Source organism: Castanea sativa, chromosome 8, assembly GCF_040712315.1.
Source record: "Castanea sativa cultivar Marrone di Chiusa Pesio chromosome 8, ASM4071231v1".
NCBI lineage: Eukaryota > Viridiplantae > Streptophyta > Magnoliopsida > Fagales > Fagaceae > Castanea > Castanea sativa.
Window position 1 is genome coordinate 53289584 of NC_134020.1, and position 15264 is coordinate 53304847.

General features: G+C 32.3%; 1 pseudogene; it reads right to left on the reverse strand.

Annotated features, from left to right (window-relative positions):
* Nucleotides 1-46: 46 nt before the first annotated feature.
* On the reverse strand, nucleotides 47-992 carry LOC142607950 (borneol dehydrogenase, mitochondrial-like; annotated as a pseudogene).
* Between the last annotated feature and the right edge of the window lie 14272 nt (nucleotides 993-15264).

The window sequence follows — 15264 nt, forward strand, 5'->3', positions numbered from 1 at the left end:
ACACTCTTATTTAGTGTACAATGTAAATCTTACATTGATAGCTCAATTTAAACTGATAATTTTCCTTTTATTTATTAAGACTCTGCAAACATACAAAGGCCTGCATTTACAATGGTGAAGCCTCCATCTATGACAATATTTTGTCCGCTCACATATTTTGACTCATCACTTCTGAGATACAGAGCAGCCTCGGCTATATCCTCTGGCTGGAGAACTACACCCTTGAGGTTGGAATAAACACGATAAAGTCCATCATCATCTAGCTTCAAGAAATCCTTTGCCAAAGGTGTAGCAACCACATAAGGTGACACGCAATTCATACGAATTCCAAACTGTCCAAGCTCCACTGCTGTATTTCTCATTAATCCAACCACACCATGTTTTGAGCTTGTGTAGCCATGAGATGCAACTCCTCCTATGGTTGAACATACACTAGCGGTATTGATTATACTACCTTTTTTAGCTGGAATCATCACACGGGCTGCATGTTTGGTTCCAAGGAAAGCACCTACAAGGTTGACACTAACCACTTGCTCAAATTCAGCCTTAGTGTTGTCAAGGATGTTGGGTTTGGCTACCCCAGCTATACCAGCATTGTTGCACATAATGTCTAATGTCAGCAATTACAACTTTTGCTCCATGTTTAGAGAAGAGTCTTGCAGTGGACTCACCAATGCCTGTAGACCCACCAGTGATTAGTGCCACTTTTCCTTCAAGCCTGTCACATTTTTACAAGATATTATCTCTCACTTTTATTATTCAGCATATTTTAGATGGCATAATTGCACAAAATATTTGCTAGTCCATGGTTAATGGATCCAGTGTCCAACAAAACAAATAGAAAAATTATTTACCGGCAGAGAGGATTTTTTTTCATAGAATATTGTTCTTTAACAAATTAAACATATTGAGGCAAGATAGCTAAAAAAAATTTCATACCTTCTTGTTGCAGCCGAGAGTAATGAGAAACTTCCCATGGTCGAAGGAGTTAGAATATGTGTCGGAAAAATGAAAATAAAACCCAAATACCATCCACCAATTTGCTTCGTTATTTCTCTTGTAATATAGCTGAGATGTCAAGCCCAGTATTCCACGTATGTCATAATCAAGCAAAATTTGGTATTTACCTTGGACCCACAGCAGGTTAAGTAGAATAGTTAAAATGGAAGATTTTTGGATAAGAATTAGAGAAGAAGTACGCGGATTGGGGACTATTGGAGCATTTTAATATTAAATAATTAAAATGAATAAATGTTATAACATAAATGTAAAAATGTGGGAGTGAATGTGGACGATGAGGAGTTAGTGAAAATGTTTAATCCCACATTGAAAAGGAGAGAGACTATTTTGTTCTTTTTAATTGTAGTGATTAATGGGTTAACATGAATTGTCTCAAATATTATGTCAGATACATGCACAAGGGGGAGGTGAAGGGTGGAGGTTCTAGCCATACGACACTTGTTGGGTTGTTGTATCCTAGGGGAGACAAGTCAAAGAAGGTTTGCACCGGTTACAAAGTTTAGCCAACCAATGGCTTGAATCTCCTTAAAGAGAGCGAGTGTCGCGCCTCAGTCCAAATAGTATTATGTAATCTCTTTCTTTAAATTAATAAAAAAATTCAGAAGTATTATTTAGTTTTTCTTTGTGTTATTTTCATTATCATTGTGTTTGCACCAACAATTTTAAGGAAATTCAACACATGGAGTCTACACAAGAGAAACCAAATGAGCTTGTTGGAGATCTTAACAAGCCATTTCACTTTAAGGGAGCCCACTTCAAGAGGTGGAAAGGAAAGGTCCTCTTCTACTTGAGCCTTCTCAAAGTTGCCTACATCCTCACTAAGAAAAATCCGTCAAAGGTTCCTACCGATGAGATGAGTGACGATGAATATATTCTCTATCAAGAAAAAATAGATAAGTATACAAAAGATGAATATAATTGTCGCTCTTATCTATTGAATTGTCTTGCCGATCATTTCTATGATTATTATGATACAACTTACAAGTTTGCTAAAAAAATTTGGAAAGCTTTACAAAGCAAGTACGATACTGAGGAGGCAGGTGCAAAGAAGTATGCTGCTAGTAGGTTTTTCCGTTACCAAATGGTGGATGGAAAATCGATGGTGGATCAAGCACAAGACTTCCAAATGATTGTAGCAGAGTTGAGATCCAAATGCATAAAGATCGGAGACAATTTGGTGGTAGCTGGCATAATTGACAAACTACCACAATCTTGGAGGGAGTTCCAAAAGACTTTGCGGCACAAACAAAAGAAGACATCCTTGGAGACCTTAATCACACGCATCGGTGTGGAGGAGGAGGCTAGAGGACAAGATGCACTCATGACACAAGAGAGCAATGATAATTCCACCACAAAGGTAAACCTTATTTCATCCAATAATAATATGCCCAAAAATCATTTTTCTAGAAATGGTCAATTGAAGCAAAAAAAGAAAGCCTTTAAAAATAATAATAGATCACCTCAAGGAAGGGAAAACCCGAATAAAAATTACAATAAGAACCAAGGACCTCCTTCACAAGATCAATTTAATAGATCCTGTTTTGTCTGTGGCAAGAGTGGGCATATTGCTCAATTTTGCAAATTTCGAAAACATGAATCTGTCCCGCAGGCTAACGTAACCGAAGAGCCTTTAGTAGCTATGATTACAGACATCAATATGGTGCAATATGTTGAAGGGTGGTGGGCAGATTCTGGTGCTAATAGGCACGTCTGATATGACAAAAATTGGTTCAAGTTGTACACTCCTTTTGAAGAAGAAAAAACTGTTATACTTGGTGACTCTAGCAAAACCAAGGTTCTTGGGAGTGGTGAGATTGAATTGAAATTCATTTCTGGACATGTGCTAACATTGAAAGATGTACTTTACACTCCGTCCATGAGGAAGAATTTGATGTCAAGTTTTTTGCTTAACAAGGCTGGCTTCAAGTAAACTATGGAATCTGATAATTATTTAATCACTAAAAATGGATTATTTGTGGGCAAGGGTTATGCTTGTAATGGAATATTTAAATTGAATGTTGAGAATAATAAAGCATCTACCAATTCAGTTTATATACTTTCTTCTATTAATTTTTGGCATGCTCATTTGTGTCATATAAATAGTAGATATGTGGGAATCATGAGTAGTTTAGGATTAATTCCAAGACTGTCAAAAGATTTTGAAAAATGTGAAACTTGTAGTCAAACTAAGATTACAAAAAGGCCTCATAAAAGTGTTGTAAGAAATACCAAATTGCTTGAGTTAATTCACTCCGATTTATGTGAATTTGAGGAAATTTTAACTTTTAGAGGAAATAGATATATTATCACTTTTATTGATAATTTCTCAAAATATACAACTATTTATTTGTTGAAAAATAAAAGTGATGCCTTTGAAAAATTTCAAGATTTTTTAAAAGAAGTTGAAAATCAATTCGGTAGAAAAAAAAAAAAAAAAAAAAGTGATAGAGGCCGTGAGTATGAATCAAGTGCATTCAACTCATTTGTTTAGTCTTTTGGAATTATCCATGAAACTACTGCACCATATTCACTTGCTTCTAATGGTGTGGCTGAAAGAAAAAATAGAACTTTAATTGAGTTAACAAATGCCATATTAATTGAATCTGATGTACCTTTACATTTTTGGGGTGAAACTATTTTTACTGCATGTCATGTTTTGAATAGAGTGCCACAAAAAAAGTCACACATCACACCTTTTGAGATGTGGAAAGGACAGAAGATAAATTTGGGATATTTGAGAGTATGAGGTTGTCTTACTTATGTAAGGCTTACTGACCCTAAAATGCCTAAATTAGGTATAAGAGCTACTACTTGTACTTTTCTTGGTTATGCATTTAATAGTACAGCCTATAGATTTTTTTATCTTGAAAACAAAATAATTTTTGAATTTGGTGATGCAATTTTTCATGAAGAAAAATTTCATTTTAAATTGAAAAATAGTGAGGGTGAAGAATATATTTTGTCACAACTTAGTTCTTCTACTTCACATTTACAAAATCAAGAAAATCTTGAAATAGAATCTAGAAGTAAAAGAGCTAGAGTTAAAAAGGATTTTGGTCCTGATTATTATGTTTTTAACATTGAGGAAAATCCCCAAAATTTAAAAGAGGCTTTAACATCACCTGATGCTATTTTTTGAAAAAAGGCTATAAATGATGAGATGAAATCTCTAAATTCTAATAAAACTTGAAAATTAGTAGATCTTCCACCGGGTTGTAAGACCATTGGTTGTAAATGGGTCTTTAGAAAAAAGTTGAAACCGGATGGATCAATAAATAAGTTTAAAGCTAGACTTGTTGCAAAAGGCTTTAAACAAAAAGCTGATCTTGATTTCTTTGATACTTTTTCTCCGGTAATGAGAATTACATCTATTAGATTGTTAATTGCTATTACTGCAATTTTTTATTTGAAAATTCATCAAATGGATGTAAAAACTGTTTTTCTAAATGGAGATCTAGAGGAAGAGATTTATATGGATCAACCTGAAGGCTTTATAGAGCCTGGACAAGAAAGCAAGGTATGTAAGCTAACTAAATCTCTATATGGCTTAAAACAAACACCTAAGCAGTGGCATGAAAAGTTTGATTCTTGCATGATTGAAAATGGTTATAAATCAAATGAATGTGATAAATGTATTTATTCTAAATCATGGAATAATTTATATGTTATTATTAGCCTCTATGTGGATGATATGTTGATTTTCGGCTCAAATGTGCATGTTATAAATGAGACAAAAAATATTCTTAAAAGCCATTTTGATATGAAAGATCTTGGTGAGGCTAATTTATTTTGGGCATGAAAATTACAAAAGCATGTGATGGAATATATCTTGATCAATCACATTATGTTGAGAAAATATAATTTTCATGATCACAAAAGTGTAGCTACTCCTTTTGGTGGAATATATCTTCATGATGCATAGTGACCCATCTTTGTCTGGTAATCTCTCTTTAACTAAAAATTTAATATTAAAATGAGTGAAAGATTGTTGGAGCATTTTAATATTAAATAATTAAAATGAATAAATTTTATAACATAAATGTAAAGATGTGGGAGTGAATGTGGAAGATGAGGAGTTAGTGAAAATGTTTAATCCCACATTAAAAAGGAGAGAGACTATTTTGTTCTTTTTAATTGTGGTGATTAATGGGCTAACATGAATTGTCTCAAATATTGGGCCAAATACGTGCGCAAGTGGGAGGTGAAGGGTGGATGTGTCAAATTTGGAAATGAATCAACACCTTGGATCCTTCTACTTGACAGCCCATTCAGAGGGCAGTAATTTCGTGAAGCCCATTGAGCCTATAAATAGACCCATTCAGACACAATCCAAGTGACTGCAATATACACGAAAAATAGAGAGATTTCTGGCAAGAAATGGTGTTCTTTCAGGTGGAGTTTTGGGCTTGAACACTTTCTGTAGAGGTTGTTCTAGCCGTACGACACTTGTTGGGTTGTTGTATCCTGGGGGAGACAAGTCAGAGATGGTTTGCACCGGTTACAAAGTTTAGCCAACCAAGGGCTTGAATCTCTTTAAAGAGAGCGAGTACCGCGTCTCAGTCCAAATAGTGTTGTGTAATCTCTTTCTTTAAATTAATAAAAAATTCAGAAGTATTATTCAGTTTCTCTTTATGTTATTTTCATTATCATTGTAATTGCACCAACAGGGACATATGACCGTTTGATACAATAAGGGGCATTTTTCCTTTGTGTTTTGAAGTAATACTATGAGCTGTTTAGATAAGCTGTTTCAAAATGTGCATTTTAAAAACTAACGTTTTTATAACGTGCGTTTTGAAAATTCCATTTTAAAAATCACAGATAAGTGTTTGGTAAAAATGTGAAAACATGCATTTTCTATTTTTAAAGTCATATTAAGCGTTTGGATAAGCTGTTTTACAAATAGTTGTTTTGAGTATAAATTCCAAAAAAGAACTTAACTATTTTTTGAAAAATATTAAAAAATAACTCATCAAGAAAAAATATTAAACTGATTAGGAAAATAAATATATTAAAATGTTAATTGCCAACAATATCAATAATAGACAATCCATTATAATAATAAAAAAGTTCTTATCCGAAAAATTAAAAACCAAAACACCAAAACATAAATAATAAAAATATTGTTTACAACCCGCAAATGGATATAGCTATTTTGCCACGAACAAATTTCATCTCCTCATCTTGTACATTTTCAATGTTTGCTTGTATGCTACTACCTTCTCCACTACTATTGCTTTTTGGTCTGTCCAAGCCATGTTCATCCCAATTGAATCCCTTATCTTCCCTATCATGTTTTCTAATAAAATTATGCAAAATACAAGTAATAACTATAATGTTTCTCTGGTGCTTAATGTCATAAGGTGACATTTTCATCAAAATTTTCCATTTATTCTTCCACACTCCAAAAGTTTGCTCAATTGCACTTCTAAGTGATGAGTGAACATAACTAAACCTCTCTTCTATGTGATTCCCTTGACCAGCTCGTCTAAAATCTGAAAGATGATACCATTGTCCCTTATAAGGTGGCAAATATCCTTTCCTTAAGGGGTATCCAGCATCAACTAAATAATATTTTTCTAGTAAAAGAAAAAAAATGTAAGATTTACATAAATAATATCCTTCATACATATTTAATATATACAAATTTTATATACTTAGTGGTGGTTTCGGAAAGTTGACAAATTGTCGACAGATAGCATCTAAGAAAATACATGTATCATGTGTTGCACCCTCCCATCCAGTCATAACAAATGTGAAAAGTAAATCAAAATCGCATGCTACCATCACATTAAAAGATGTCACGCCCTTTCTATTATAATATGAAGCTTTCTTGTCGTCTCCAACAACAACTTGGATATGTGTACCATCAATGGCACCAATGCCATCCTAAAATAAAATCTAAAGTTTAGATACTTAGGAAATAATCCTAACAAATATTAGAAACAAATCAGAATGTACGAAATGAATACCTGAAATTGTGGCATGTACAATTGATTCTTCTATATATATCTTGGAACTACACTAAATGTAGGATTAGAAGGCTTGAAGATATCCATTGGCATTATGTTAAGGCGTTTCAGAACTCTATGAAAATGTCTATGTATAGTCTCACCAAAATGTTGGAATCTTTCTTGAACCATCCTATGACAAGCTCCTTGTCCAAGTATCATTAAACATATACCTACGGACTCTTCTAGCCTAATATGCCTTGTGTTTGAAAGCCCATATGTATGTTGTAAAACATTACACAATTGAAGGAAAACATGTGGCTTCATTCTAAATGTTAGGATATATGTGTTTCACTTGTTAAGAACATATGTCATTCATTTATGTAATTGGCTAATCCTTTGACAAAATGCATTTTACTTGTAATTGGGTAGATTTATGATAAGTTTTATACTTCAAGAAACTGTGTTTCAAGATCAAGTGTTGAAGTCATCAAGTCTGTTTAAGAAACAAGTTGAAAAGTGCAAGTTCATTAAAACTCGACAGCTAGCATGTGTCGAGGTTTAAAGAGCTGTTCCAACCCCGTGGCTCGATAGCTGCTCGACAACATCTCAATACCTCTATCTGTCGAGGTTTAAGAAAAACAGATTCTGAGTTTTGTTTTGATTCCAATTCTTGGATGTGTCTTTGGATCTTCTTTTCTCCTAACCCTAGACATATAAAAGGATTATTTTAAGAGCCGTCAAAGTGTGAACAAGTTGCACAAGCATTGAAATCCTTGTTCAAGCAAATTGTGACTTGAGAAAAAGTTCTTGCCTTAGTTCATCTCTCTTGTGAAGAAGCTGCTGTGTAGTATGCACCGTAGAGTTTTGTAACCAAGCATCTTCTTGATCTTCATCATGTGGATGAATTAAAGAACTTTGCAGCCAACAATCTTCTCTAGTTGGTGATTGAAGTCGCGTACTGGGATCTGCGCAATTAGTTAGACACGTACTTGGGAGTTGTGCATTGAAAGGAGAAATTGTCACTACAGAACAAGTCCAATTGGATATTGGGGTAAAGGCTCAACTATAGGTTGGTAAAGTACTTGGGATTCCTTTACTTGTAACCGCTTGTTGTGATAATAGTGGAATTTCGGGAGTGGTGATCTTAAAATCACCCAATGGAGTTTTTGCCGTGTAGGTTTTCCCCATTCGTAAACAAATCACTGTGTCATTTATTTTCCGCTGCATACTTAGTTTAATTGGTGATTTGTTTGTGCTACCATGCGTTTGCATGTAAATTGATTAATTAATTAAACTTGGCTAATTAATCAACTTAATCCATCACAAGGGGTCAATACATTTTTGGCCTATCACTAAATATTTCGTTTCATTCCCCGTCAAACAATCCATCAACCACATATAGCCAGTTTGTTCAGAATTTCTACAAGGTTGTTTATCAATATATTTCATATAATATGTCACTGCAACATGACATCCAACAACAACAAGATCATATAATTCCTCGTCATCATATTCATCATTTTCTACATCATAACAATGATCTTCATCACTATTACCAATATGATCATTGTAGTCCATAGGAATATCACCTACAATATTATAGCAATAAATTGGATACATCACAATAAAGATAATGAGTAAACATTTAAATGATAGATACTGTAGTGTGACAGTGTGGATATTTGAAGATATTTGTAAAGGTATGCATGGGGGGATATTTGTAAATATTTGTAAATAGGCATTGTGACAATTGTAAGCTTGATATTTGTAGATATTTATAAGTAGGTGTAAGGGTGTGCATAGGTGGCGCGTATATTGCTGCAAAGGTGTGCGTGCGTAGGTGTGAGTGTGATAGCTATGTGTGTAAGGGTGTGCAAGGGAGTGTGCATGTGTGTGTGTGCAGCCGAGAGTAATGAGAAACTTCCCATGTTCGAAGGAGTTAGAATATGTGTCGGAAAAATGAAAATGAAACCCAAATACCATCCACCAATTTGCTTCGTTATTTCTCTTGTAATATAGCTGAGATGTCATGCCCAGTATTCCAAGTATTTACCCTAGACCCAAAGCAAGTTAAGTAGAATAGTTAAAATCATGGTTTTCAAATTCGAACCATTCAATGAACCGTAAAAGGAAGAGGTTCAAAGTTTTTGAGGTTCAACCGAAATTTGACTGAGATCGGACCGTAATGACGTAATAATTATTTTATTAATTTATTAGTACAAAAATAAATAAATTACATGAACAAAATTCAACAATATTAACCAAAATAATATTTAAAGAGATAAAATATAGAAGATCTTTTTGTAATTTATTACAAAGATTATAAAATATCTCTTAAAAAAAAAAAAAAGAGTCAACTAGTCAAGTGATAGGAAACGTGATAATAAAGAGCTGAAGAAATTGTTGGATGGTTGTCAAAAAAGAGGGAGAAGCGTGACTTTTTAGGTAAAATTTTTTTAAATAAAAACCCTATTCCTAATATCAAATCCTGCCATCCTGTGCTCATTTCTCTCTTTTACTTTGTTTACTCCGCCGATTCTTTATCAGTTTCCTTCTTCTATTTCTCACTTCTCAGTAACTCCGTTTTCTCTATCACTCCTGCCCCTCTCTCTCTCTCGGTCTTTCATCTCCAAACAAGCAGGTCGATCCTTCAAAGTTCAAACGGTCAGATCCAGTGATGGTGGAGCTTCTGACGGTGGACAAACAAGATCAAGACTGAGATTTTTTAGCAAAATTTTGTGGGAAGAAAACCGGAAAAACCATGCACGGTTCAACAAACCGTACGGTTGGATCGAGGTTCAGATAGTTCATTGCAAAGAGAGAATTCCGGTTTTTTATGCTTAAAAAATCATAATGATAATCGGTTTTCGGTTAATCCGGTCCGTCCGTACGGTCCGGTCCGGTTTTAATAACCTTGGTTAAAATGGAAGATTTTTGGATAAGAATCAGAGAAGAAGTACGCGGATTGGGGACATATGACCGTTTGATACAATAAGGGGCATTTTTCCTTTGTGTTTTTAAGTAATACTATATGTTATAGAGGCATTGTCGTAATGCAAAAATTCAAAAACTTAGGAACAAAATCCAATTATGCTGATGGGAGTTGGTTCGGTCGTATCCTCCCTTCACCTAAACTTCTTTTCACCAAAAAAAAAAAAAAATCCAATTACAAAGTTCAATATAATAATATCAATCTGAATGTTTGATAGCCACACCATGTTCCCCACATGGCTTTCTACATTTGTGAAGAATTTGACAAATTATTCCAAGAGGCACTCAACCGGCCATAAATTTTGAACATAAACCCACAGCCACTGCAACCAAAAATTAAAACCAAATCAAACACACCATAAATTTCTTTCACAACTTTTTCTATCCCCTTGACAATTTTGTTTAGATTGATAGGCTTGAGAATGTTCTTAGGAAGAGGAAGAATGTTCTTAAGCCAAAACTTCACCATTTTAAGAAATATGCTTTTAGATCTTGGTTTTCATGTCTTTGTCATGTTTTTTTTTTTTTTTTTTTTTTGTGTTTTTAATGGTGAAAGTACAGAGGTAGGTTATGAAAGCCTAACACAGTGAACTTCAGGTGAGCAAAATGTCATCTTTTAAACTACAAGTAAACAATTTAAATTTTGGCCAAAACACAAGTGGGTGAGTTGTAATTTGCCCTTAAGTTTAACTTAAATTCATTTTAGTCTTCTAACTTTGTTTTTGTTCAATTTTTTCCTCTAAGTTTCAAATTTATTCAATTCAGGTTTTTCGCTCAATTCCATTAAAAATTTCAATTAAGTATGCAATTAATTTGGAAATAATTTTTTAAAAATAAAATAAAATTTATCACATGAAAAAAATCTATAAAAATAATTTTTGAAAAAAAAAATGCTATTCCTTATTTTAAAATAAAAAATAAATAAAACCCTAAGAGGAAACATGCATTAAAAAAAAGTAAAATCAAAATATAACATACATACATACATACATACATACACACACACATATATATATATATATATATATATATATATATATATATATATATATATATTCAATGTTGAAATTTTGTACCCCTATCAAAATTTTTAAAAGGGAAGGGTCCTATGATGGTTTGCGAGTCGTGTCCGACTTTGACACCCTAAGAAGGAGAGACCTATGGTCCCTTAGGTCCTCTTTAAATCTGCCAAATTGCCATAGGTTTAATACGTGAAAAATTAGAGTGTATCAAATATCAACACCCTCCTTAGATATATACGCCACTGGTCTAATACATGTAAAATTAGAGTGTATCAATTTCCTTAGGCTTTTTCTCTTTCCCTGGCCCTAAAAAATAACATGCATATTTGGTGGTTCCTCCACTGTCAAACTTTTTTTTTTTTTTTTTTTCTATTTTTTGTGATAGGAACCTCCACTATCATATTATTTTAATAAAACGTTCTTTCCATTAACCTTATAAAATGGTAAAGTTTTTAATGTAGTTATTACAATCAATCCATCATGACTCAATTAAATTCACTAGGATATTATTTTAATATAATCATTCCAGCATGATAAAAATGCATTGTTTGTCTCATACTCCATTTCAATTTCCTTTTACTGGAGATTTTTTTTTTTTTTGGTGGTACACTGCCGCTTATACGGGCGCACAAAAATTGTGTTAATTAATTAGGGAAATGGGCATTTATTCCTAATTTATAAATTATATAGCAAAATGCTTAATTATGTTTTGAAAATATATAATAATAAAAAATGTTCCTGTTTTTTAAACTCAATTTTAACAAAATTGAGTTACAGTTAGAACTCGACATTAGCAATGTAAAGTTATATGCATATTTTACCATTTAAATTTTTTTGAAAATTTAAGTGAAAATCAATATTGATAATGTCGAGTTTCACTTAAAAATCTATATAGAACTTGATTTTGAGGATGTCAAGTTTTACACAAAACTCGATTTTGTTAAAATCAAGTTTAAAAAATAAGGACATTTTGCTAAATAATTTCATCAAAACAAAGATATTTTGCTACATTATTTGTAAATGAAGGGAAATGTCCATTTTTCCTCTAATATGGTAATACCTCTCAATTAGTATATTTCAATTACCATAACTTGTTAACGCCATGTTTACATAATAACTTCTTTTTTCTCCTAAAAAAAACTTTTTCTTTTTTTAATTTTAAGAAAAATATAATCCTAAAAAACAGTGGGCTTGCTCATAACCCTTATAGAAGACAAAGCCTTGCGCTCCAGTGCTCTTACAGCGCTTGACTGCATCATGATTTGGGCTGATAATTAATCCCTTTGAACTATACCACTAAAATAACATAAACATTATCTCTACCCACACTTTCTTTGAGGGGCCGGGGGCCCTTAGACTTGACTTTCTTTCTTTTTCTTTTTCTTTTTTTCTTTTTTTCCTTTTAAAGTTACTTAAATGAGTTCAATGAATTTAGGCATTGTTAGGTAATTATTAGTTCAATTAAACTATGAAAACCCTTTTCTCAAGATAAAACAGTATTTTATCCTATCTATCTTTAAAAAAAAAATGAAGAAAAACTTTGGTTCTCAACAAACCTTGGAATCCATTTTCTTGAAAATAAATGAAATTTTTCTCACCAAAAATGCTTTTCTATCCCATCTATCCAAAAAAAAAAAAAAAAATCTCTCACCAAAAAATGCTTTTCTAACCACTTTTCTTTAAAACCAACGTTCTTCTTCCCTTTTTTTTATCAAGAAAATTCCTTTTTATGAAAAAAAAAAAACTTTAAGTCTTTTACTAAAAAAAAAGGGCAGATTTGTTTTTCTTCAAATAAACTCTTTTTTCAAACAATCTTTTTCTCAAAATAATTTGTGCATTTCCTTTTAGGTAAGTTTCAAGCATTGTTGTTTTAAATCTTTTTCTTTGAATTGCATCTTTTAGACATTTGTGCCTACAGTTCAATTTCATTGAACCAATAGGACCAATCAAAATAACATGATTCCCCCCTTTTTGGCACTAATGTTTTATCCTATTTTGTTGTTGAATGAAAAAATGTGAAAAATATAGTGGATGACAACAGGGTGCTATCTTTTGACTTCTCATTTTTTCTTTTATGTTGTAAATATTCACATGCTATTGTATATATATTTCACATGCTATGTTTCTAAATAATTCTTTGAAATAAATATTCACCTGCTACGTTATATATATATATTGTTATGCATGAAATATATATAATAAAGTACTCTCATATTTGCATTTTTAGCCTTATTTTTATGCTATTTTGGGACTAATTATAAGTTGTCTTTATTTTATTGATAATAAATGATTTGCATGCTAATGAGAAGTGGTGGAAGAATAAAATGAAGAAAAGAGGTCCAGGCCTATTGATTTAAAAACCAACGTGAAAAGAAGGATCTGGAGACACGTGAAGTGCAAAGAAAGGAAAATAGAAAAATTAAATTGGAGAGGAGTAAGAGCTAAGAGCCAATCTGACGTGGAGATAAAGATTTGCATATGGGCTTGAGTCTTAATTGCTTACTTGTCTACGCGGGTTCTCTAGTGTTTCACGGAAATCCATTTACCAATTGTTATAGGACAATTGGGCCACGGTTTTAAACTTACAAGCTTTAGGTCCACGTGTGTCTTTGTGTTATATAAATCATGAAAATTAATACCGTACCGGAGGCTGTACCAGTTTGGTCACCGGTACGATATATTTCAGATACCGGTCAATACCGGTGTACCGTTTCGGGTTTACCGCTATTTTATATATATATACACACACACACCAAAATATCTAGAACCATGTTTATAAACATATAATATTTTACTTATATTATAGTAAATATAAAAGTTTATTATAAAACATTACCTCAATTCAGAACAAATTATTCATAATTTTAGACTTTAGTATCAAATAAAAGAAAAAAAAAACACAATATAAAAAATAGAAAGCTTAGTTGTTCATTGCATACTAAGAAAATAAATAATACTAAGAAGTTAATGTAAATAAGTTACCATTATACCTTTACAAAAATTCAAAAATTACAAAACTAAAAAAAAAAAAAAAAAAAGCTTTTTTTTTGTACCGGCCGGTATTGCCCGAAATTAGCCGGTATGGTCGGTACGCGGCCGGTATTTTTTCTGGTACAATATAAAAGTGTACCGGTACCGGTGCACTGGCCGGTACGGTATGTACCGGCCGGTACAGCCGGTACCGGTACGGTATCGGCCACACTGATATAAATATAAGCATATAGAAAAGTGAGGCTCGTGCGAGGACTGGGGCTGAACATAGAAAGCATGACTGCTTCTTTGGTTTTCTTCTATGATAGTTAGTTTTATTTTATTTGTTTAGTTTAATGTTTAGTATTTTATTTTTATGTTTTATTTCAATTACTATGAGTAGCTAAATTTATAATTGAGGTCGAGGATGAAACCTTGTTAAGGATTATTAGTATTATTTATGTGATTTTATTTTTCTCACAATATTTGTTCTTTAATGATTTAAATTGTTCTTGCTTTATATCAATTGACTAAGATGGGATTCTAGATATGAGTTCAATCGTGTTTTTCTCATGATTTAGGATTTGTCTTAATTAATTGAATGCTTAGTTTATTATTTCTTGATTTTAACATTGGATATCTCTTGTGACTTGATTGGTTACGAATACAATTGATTATTTGATTTTATACTTAAGAAGCGAAGAAGAACATGCTTTTGATTTTTAAAACAAGGACTTTAACGAGAATATTTTCTGTGATAGCAAGATTGATTTCTAGATTATCATGTAGTAGTTGGGAAAAGTTTATGATCATAAATATATACTAATATGACTTACAAGGTGGATTCCAAAACCTTAATTTCTTTCTCTATATTGTTTACATTTCTTTACTACTTTATATCATATATTTGCTTAGTTTAATTGTTTGCTTAGTATATTTAATTTCAAACAACCTTTTTCATTAAACTAGATTAGGATTAATTTGGTTAAAGGTTTAATTAATTTTCCTACGTTCATTTAAGTCCTTGTGGGTACAACCTCGTTCTTATCAAACTATACTTCGGTACGGTTCATATACTTGCGAGTACTTTAAAAAATTTCACAACACACACACACACACATATATATACATATATATTGTTTTTACAAAACCTTTTTCAAAAAACCAAAATGCCAAGTATCTAATTTCTTCACTAAAAAGATAATGTTAGAATTAAATTAAAATGGGGTACTATCCTTTGGATAGGTGGTCTGGGGTGCCTAACACCTTCCCCACATGTAACCTGAACTTCTGAGTCCAAGGTCTTT